Source organism: Battus philenor, unplaced genomic scaffold (assembly GCF_028537555.1).
Source record: "Battus philenor isolate CCGP_79_NKW_IND1 unplaced genomic scaffold, ilBatPhil1.0.hap1 SCAF_21, whole genome shotgun sequence".
In the NCBI taxonomy this organism is placed as follows: domain Eukaryota; kingdom Metazoa; phylum Arthropoda; class Insecta; order Lepidoptera; family Papilionidae; genus Battus; species Battus philenor.
The window spans coordinates 7704630-7714179 of NW_027181684.1; positions in this window are offsets into that span (position 1 = coordinate 7704630).

Genomic DNA, 9550 nt, shown 5'->3' on the forward strand with positions numbered 1-9550 from the left:
ATATATGAAGATATATAACGATATATAACGACATAAGCCGCCTCCAACCAGTCCTTTTGAAAACCTAGCAAATTTACAGCAGTCTTACAGCTGAAATAATGGCAATGATGACAATGCCGTAAGGCAGCTACAGTAAGTAACACTTTCGAACCGATTTCTGCTTTATAGGCCAGGTGGCTAGTAACCGTGCTATGATCACCAACGGTGAAGTGAAGAGGCATAAGGCTTCTGCTATGTGCGGACTCGACTGAACCATTTCAGAAGCAAAAAATTAAGCTACAAAGCGAAGGGCCTGTCTCTATTTCCGCAATGTAGGCAGAATCGTTAATCGTCCAAGCTATATTTAAAATTATAATAATTTAAAGTAAATAATGGCGACCACGAGCCGGTAGACTTAGCGAATTAGATGGACCGACGACGTCGTTGGACGCAAGACTATTCGCGGCGGCACTTTTCAGCTCACGTGATGATGAACGTTAATAAAATTTCATTAACTACCGCCTTAATTATGCAGTTTGTTACAGCTCGAACAAATAATGATGCATCGATGAGACCTTTAAGTTTGGTTCCTGTGCACATCATGAATACCAAGAAATAGTTCAAAAGTAAACTGTTCTCATTTGATAGCTCCGGTCATTAAAAACAAGAGCAGTTTAAACTAGTAACATAACCCTGTATTTATATTGAACTATTTAAGTAAAACCGAATACCATAAACCACTTAAAATATTGTCATTATAAAGGAAGTTTTGTGAGCAGATCTAGTGTCTCAAAACATTCTTGTTTATTATAGGATTATTGAGAAATTTTATAGTTATTGCTTTTTTATAGTCGCCATTTTTGGACGCCTCTTGTTCTTTTTTGATTTTACTTCATCGGGTAAACATTTAAGTATTTATTTTTTAAAATTTTAATTTTATCCATCATTTCACCTTCATCATTCTCAATTTCTTATATACCTACCTTCTATCCTTCACAATGCCTTTTTCCCTTCTCTTTCGTGTCTTTTGTTCACACATCAACTTATTTTTCTGGTTCACATTCCTAGGTCATAGATTATTACATGCCTTTATTAGATTATCACAAATTTTTTGACTCGTAGTAATATAATTTTTATTTGCATTTTTTCAAGTAAAACTCTTATTATATCTAATCTCGTTAACCTTATTTAAATACCTGTTTTTTTCTTGCAGGCATAACTTACCGTGGATGTTATTGGAGCCATTTGTTTTGTCCCCGAGTCTTATTTTCGTTTATCGTGTACTGTACCACCTTTTTACAGAACGCTGAGAAGACATGGCAACATTTATCGGCGCCCATGATGGAGGCAACATTTTCTTCCTCTATTCTCCTACCCATTGCCACCTCAAGATCAAGACTGATCCCTCCAAATACAGGATACTGCTAGATTTGGTTTCAAAAAAAAAGTGTTTAGAAACAAATATAATCTGTATAAAAAGCCAGACGCCTTCATAACATAATGATAGGGTAAAACATAAGCAAACATCATGAGTTGTATAATTGACAAGAAAAAGTATTTGTTTACAGTATATTTCTTAACAACAAAGCAATTTCACATTTGAACAAATTTTTCCCCGACATATTTAAAAACTTAATTATTTAATTGGTTTTATAATATATATACTGTCTGTATACTTTGCAATGTTATTTACTGTGGCTAAAATGTTGAAACAGTTAGCATTTTATATAATACCTAACGATTTTTTGGTTTATTTTAAAAAAATTACGATGTAACGTTTATGTATAAAATAACACTAATTAATTTAATAGTCACTAAAATTATATAAGTGACTAACACAAAATTTTACAATAAATTAATAAAATACATGATGTGACTGTGAATGACTATGAATACATTAACAGTTTTCGACACAAAAAGCTGATTACAATCTAGTTATTAATGTTGGTGGTAACTAGTTTGTTTTAAAGGATAATCCAACTGAAACTTTCAAAATTTCTTTACATGTTTCTGTAAAACAGACATGGTGGACGCCGCTGTACATAGAAGTAACTTTTGCAATAAATAAATATATATAAAGATGAGTGTTGATCTTTTAAGCGTTTTGTTTTCTTACTTAACCTTATCTACTAGTTTGCATATAATACTCTTTACTGTAAGACAAGGTTCTATAGGGTTACTAACCATTAAAACCCGGTAAGGTGTTTCTAATTTGTAATAGTGAAGGACTGACTGCATGGACTTTGTTCTGGATGCACTTCTAGCGTTGTGATATTAAAAATAGAAAGGCAGTTACTTTATCTTACTGTTATTTTTAATGCTCTTTAAAGTGACTTTAATTAGCGTCTATAAAAGATAGAATACATTTATTATTCGCTGATGCCTTAACGAAGCTACCGTAAGCTACCCCTAGTAGAATTGGCCTAAAGTAGCCGCTCTGAGTCAGCGAGATAAAAGCTTTACGGAGAAAGGCTGTCCCGGAGTTGTCTTAGCTAGTGGGACTACCCTTGGGTACTCTCGTAGTACCCCCTCTTAAACGCACGCGTAGTCTTAGTCAGTAGTAGTGGAACAGGATTCTCCAAAAACCCGTCACAGGTTACGACGATGGCGTGGTCTCCAAACAGAATCCGTTAAGCAACGGCCTTCTCTAACTAATTAATAGAGTGAACCATACGGGGACCAACCACAGTGAAACATTGCGTATAGTTATTGTTGTATTATATTGACGTATCATTTATAAATTTTCAAGATGTTACAAATATTCTAAAACGTTTATGACGTTAAAGATAAAACGTAAACCCCTAGTGAATGCTAGATTTCATAACATAAGGTAAGCCATGATATTACGACGGTTGCTTACAAAATACTTCAATGGTGTCATTGATGGTAATCAGTTATAAATAGACTTATTTTTTGACATGACAAGGAATAATTGAGAGATATTAGTATTTAAAGAAATTACGGATGTAACTTCAATAAAATTATAACAGATACACTAACAAAAGTACTTTTTGCATTTTTCGGAGCCTTCAACAGTACAAGGAGTAATTTGTCCTCTCACATAAGCAGGAAGACTTGAAAAACTACTAATTAATTTAAATAAATACTATAAACATTACCCAATGTGTGTTGCCAGTGATGACATACGTATCCGAGACGTAGTCGGTTACCGTGAGCTTCATAAGCTGGCTTTCGGTCACATATAGAATAATGGAGAGGACTATGCCCTGAGTCCTGCTGAGGGATCGAATCAGAAAAGACGAGATCCACAGAAAACCAAGGTCACAAACATAGTTCGAAGAATTGCTCGTCAGAAGTGGCATGGGGCGGGAACATCGCTCAAAAGATTATCAAGTGATGATAAAGAGCCGGTAGACGTGGCTCGGTTAAGCCCCCACTAGGGAGAACGACGACATAGTTAAGGTCGCAGAAAATAGCAAGACGCGGGCAGCGCAAGACCGGTCAGCGTGCTTTGCAGTGGGCTGCTATCGGCTGAAAAGAAGAAGAATATCACCCATTTGTGTTGAAATGTGCGCAATGTTTACTGAATTAAAACAAAACCGATGGTAGATTTTTGTTGTATTTTTACTTTTATAAATTTTATTGTTTAATCTCAGCAGTTTGTACAATTCAAAATATTCATATCGATGCAGACACGAAATATTTATACATTATTTCAATTCTTAATTTTAAAAATTACTTATCATCACATTTCAAGAACGGATTCACCCTTTTCTAAAGATAACATAAATTAGTGCAGTACGTATCGACACCATTGTTTTGTGTATCAAAACAGAGTAAATTTTTAATAACCTTTCGGCGTGAACGCGACTAATCCAAAGATAAAGGTGTGAAGTTCGTCGAAATTGTATCGCTAGGTTATTTTGCTTACAACTTTCTCGACAGTCGATCGCTCATAGGCCACTTCGGGAAATCAAAGGATTGTTGTTCTTTGCATTTTTGATTTATTAACCTACATTAAAAACAGTTTATTTTAGAAAGAGAATCCATCAAGAAAATTGTAAAAAGTTGTAAAGTGCTTAGTTACTCGAATTATGTACTCAAGCCTCTGATTGTCTTTTTAACTCTAACCAAATGTAATTTAGAAATAATATATGCAAATTTTAAGCAATGGTGTGTAAATAAGAAAAATCTTTTGAACTACCACAGATAAACAGTAATTACATTTAATTTATTACGAAAAATGCTTTTAAAAAGAGATACTTCCAGCGGTTAAAAATAACATTATTAATTATTATTAATTAATTAAACAATCACTGAAAATTTACAAAATAAATACTTGTGTGTTTTGTCTTTCATGGTAGTATAATAGAATCGGATCTGTTATACAAGGTATTGAGTTTTTTCAATTTTTCTAATGCGTTACATGTCTACTATATCTTATGATACTACGTAAAACTTAAGAACGAGGACAAGAGCACAAAGTAAACAACAAATTAAATTGGGGTTGGAATATATGTACATACATATTACTCGAGACGATTGTCTTCCTTACATATTGAGTTTCATAAGCTATAATTAATTGACATGAGAATCAATTTGCGGCACGGTCATTTCGTTGAAACATTCTTCACAATGAAGTCATCCCTTCGGAACTGCCGTCAACCGGTATTATTGACATCCCGTATAAAGTAGATACAACTGCTTTGTAGCAATCCAAATCTATTGAATGAACCTTTTGAATGAATTTATATTTAAATCACTAAAAGCTTCTAACGTTCTTAGAAATTGAACTTTCCATCCTTCAGATACACTTTTATTAGTATGGAACAAGCGAACGTTTAAGCGTTTCTGTTTGAAGTTTTATTTGTGTTAGAATTCTCGACACAATATTCATTTGGTTGTGTTATTTCAGAGAACCTCATGTATAATTATCAGTTTTATTTATGGTAGTGATTATATCATAGAGACTACAAATTGAGGTACGGCCCCTCGTTCAGAGTAAGCCATATTGGTGGATGGGTTGTTTTGGTTAAAACCAGTTTTCACCGCTTCTCGCTGATACAAGCAACCGATCATCGTGATGCGTTATGCACTTTCCATACCTACATTATGTAGTCGAAGAAACTTATTTGATTAGCCTTAAAAATTACATTATAAAAATGATACAATAATTGTTATTACACATTTTGAGATACATTAGTTTATTAATAAATTTGTAGCTATTGATAAAATAATAAGTTTAATTTCTCGAGGATTCTGCCAAAAACATACCAAAAAAAATTAAAACATCAGATTCGGAACCAAACGGCAAATAGATTATATTAAATATTAAAACTATTTTTGTGTAGAAAGTGACTAAAACCTAGTTATTTATCTCGTCGTTATGCACTATCACTGTCAGAGACCAATAGGTGAAACTCACCATTTTTTCTTTTCAACTCAGATTTACAAGCACAGAAGCTATACCTACTGAATACCAATTTAACACGCCCATCCGACATATTTTAAAATAGGTCGTACAAATAGTAAAACGAACTTCTATAACCTCGGTTAATTGGACAATGTTTTCTTATAAACGAAGATTTACGAGCCTACCTACCAAAAACACTTTTTGTAAGACGTTTTAAATTAGGTCGTAAAATAATTATAACTAATTTTTAGAATAGTCAATTACACTGTTATATTATGTAGCAATACCTATTAACGCCTAAAAGAATATTAATCAATAGGTAACACGACGGTGGTATACACGATATTCAGAAAGATTATCATAGACTTAAGTATTCAGAGAACAGGCCTGTATCTCCTTCAGTTTTCTCGCTAGAAATCGGTGGATTCCAGTCAGTGAAACTTCCAAGCTCACAACGATACAGACTAGCGCAGAGTTTCCCAAACTTTTTTGTGTCGTAGACCCCTTGCCATGTTTTCCGTGTTGGGTAGACCGCCTACTTACCTGATATTGATTTCCTGTAAATTTCTGACTGTAGTTAAGTTTAATGTTAAAAACTTAAAATAAAATCACATGTTAATTTATAATTTATTAATTGAATTTAAATTAAAACTACTGAAAATAAAATTTTGTATCTGTTATGTAAAATATACCTAACATTAAATAAACATAAAATAAACTATAAATAAAATAACATAAGCAATAAGTCAATATTTTTAGTGAGAAAGATAAACCTGATGCTTTAATTATAAATTATCAACATTTGGCTTCAGTTTTGTAAGGGTTAATCTTAAATCTCCTCGGCTAATGATGTCCAGTCTGCTTCTATATTATTTCGTTAGGAGATTGGTAACAGCGCTGAACCCCCTTTCCACTAGGTATGACGACGGAAAGGAAATTAAAAATTTCCTCGCTATATTCCATAATATGGGATAAATAACGGGTATGTTGTTTTGCAGCCAGAATTGCTGATATCCGTTTTAAAACTGAACCTTAAGTTCTTCGTTTGTTCAGTTCAGTCAGTTCCTCTTGTATTTTGACATTCGTTTCTTCTATGTCACCATATGGTTTAATTATTCACGGTGGTATTACCATAGTCAAAATATCCTCAAACCTAGATTCAAAATCTGAATAGAAGGCATTTAAATGTTGAACATAAGTTGAAACGTCGTCTTCCTGGCAGCTTGTCTGTTACAAATTGAGGAACTGAGAAAATCCGCCCCGTCCAATATTTTGGTTCATTAGTTTAACTTTAACTCTGGCAAGAAACGCTGAAAAGATGGACTTTGTTTTAATCAAATTTAAACTGTCGCCTTGTAATTAACCGTATTAAATTTTGTAAACAAATCTGTTAAATAGGCGATCTGTTTTCTTCTTCATAAAGTTTTCTTTTAAAATTTTACCTTTAGTATCCAGAAATTCTAAAATAGTCTCAAAAAGTGCAAAATATCTTGTCAAACATAAGCCTTTCGACAGCCAGCGTACTTCAGTGTGAAGGAGTAATTGATGAAAGTGTTCGTCATTTTCTTCACACAACTGCGCAAATAACCGCGTATTCGACGCGTTGCTTCGGATTCGGTTTACTGCATCAATGACTAAATGAAGTGATTCATGCAATCTAACACTCAAATTTTTAGCAACTTAATGTTGTCGATGGATGACGCAATGTAACACCCCTGACACATTTTGTTTTAAATAGCTTATAAATCCATGATGACGTCCAACCATGGCAGGTGCTCCATATGTAGCTACTGATATTATATTTGATAAAGGAATTGCTTTTTCAATGAAGTAATCCTTCAAAATATGAAATATTGATTCACCTTTAGTGTCGGTTAGAAAGTGCTTGCGAAGAGCAGTCCTTCGTAGATTTCTTGATTCATAATAAAACGAGCATATGCCAATAATAATGCTACATTATTAGGTAAAGTCGACTCGTCCAGTTGTATAGAGAAGTGGGTCGTTTGCAAATAATTACATAAGAAGATTTCAATATCAGAACTCATTTCATCAATACGTCTTTCAACAGTATTGTTGCTTAAGGGAATTTTTTTTAAGATATCAGATGCAGGTTTGTGTGAAACAGTTTTTAAAACCTCTTCAACGGCTGGCAAAACTTCTCTCCGTAAGTATACGGTTTTCCGGATTTTGCTATAAGTAACGAGATATTGTGAGACGCCCGCAAACCATCATCATTTCTTTGTGACGTCGAAGCGAACATTCTGCCCAGTGTAGATCTCTTCTGTAGTTTATCTTTGAGTGTTTGAAAGTATTTAAAATCTTTCTGTTTTATCAGGGTGGCATCTTCTCAGATGATCATGCAGTTTAGATGGTTTCATAGCGTCATTGCCCAAAACTATGTTGAATAAAAGGCACATAGGCAATTGTTTGTCCGGCATTGATGGAATGAAGCCAAATTTCAAATAATCAACACTGTACTGTCTACATTTCTTTTTAGATTCGGACATGGCATCAGTCATCTGTGGGCAAAATTAAATTATTTAAATAAGACAGAAAATCCAGCAGCTGTATATAAAAAACATTTTTTGATTTTTCCGAAAACATTCCATAATTCGAACATCTTCTTGCAACAATTAGCTCGAATTACGGAGATTTCACTGTAATTATAATACCTATTCCCAAAACTTTCAAAAACAAACTATTGAAGAATACTCGTGTAATTTTGCATGATTGAATATTAAACTACTAATAACTAAAGTCATGTTTGGCGTAATTTATCTATCTTTGCTAACTACGAGTACAAAACTAAAATTTAATAAAAAATAATGTACTTACTTTTCTCCAGCACTCTCAAACAAAATAACACTGACTCACTATAATTTGTGTGATATACTATCTGTTTATATTTTTAAAAATATTTTCTTAGCAGTTTCCTTTTCAAGATTCAGGAAACGAATAAACGTATTTTTCCTACATTCGTATTTATTGAGTGACGAATTGAACAAGTCGGTGCAAGGTAGCGAAGCTCTAAGACTGCGAGTCTTAGGTTTTTACAAGTTCAAAATGTATTGCGGCCACAAAGCGAATACCAACATCCTACAACTTACACAATTTTATAAATTTTTTTTCGCTGTCATAGACCCCTAGGGGTCGATATAGACCACTTTGGGAATCACTGGACTAGTGTATAAGAAACATGAACAAATTTGCCCACAGATTCTAGTTCAGAAAAATTAAGAATCGGTCTACCATTTCCGAACATTAATATAATATACCGCAAGTACATTTGGTATTGCACATTTTGCTAATGATAAAGTTGAGCTCTTGTCTTGGAATAACAGTGGTCTTTGTGAACACTCACACTAAAATACATTCATTACGTCTAATATTCTTAGAAACATTTCTTCTTTTCAGCCGATAGACGCGCACTGCAACGCTAGGCCTCCCCCAAAAATTGCCACGATGAATGGTCCTGAGCTGTCGCTTAACTATATCGCACGATACGCCACGCAGCGTTTACCAGCTCGTAATCACCACTCAGAACCCTTTCGGCCCTAACGGCCATAAATTGCACTAACGATGTGACCCGCCAACTGAAACTTCAGACAAGCACTTCTTTGAGCTGCGTTGGTGATCTTGGTTAGAAGCATTTAAATGTACTTATTCATGCTTTATATTTAAGTGTATTGGTGTTAGCTTATTTATTGTTTAGTAATAAGTTACCTCCCGTAAAATATCTTCCGTAATTAATTCTTTTTTCTATTGTAATTCTTGAAGTTCGTGTCAGTCTTGTAAAGCCTTGGCGGAATCGATGACAAGCTCTTTCCATGCAATCTTATCCTTTGCTTTCCACGCGGCATCGGAGTCCAGTTATTGATTTAACTTGATCAGACTGTCAGGTAGGCGGTTGTCCGCGTAGTGTTCCAAAATCTACTTATAGGAGCTACATTATGTCATCCTCAGCGGCGCATCGAAAAGGGGAATTCCACAGAAATATAATTCTTTATTTACATCGAACGAAAGAGCGGTCTGCAATACTTCTCGATTTGTGATTGGTTGAAGATTGTTTTTAGTTTTAAATCTGTATAAATATGGGCTAAGTTTGATGAATATACACACTTCTTCGAATTTCGTTTCGTTAATACCGCCAAGATCTATCTGCCCTAGGAAGAATCCCACATACTCCTATGAATTCCT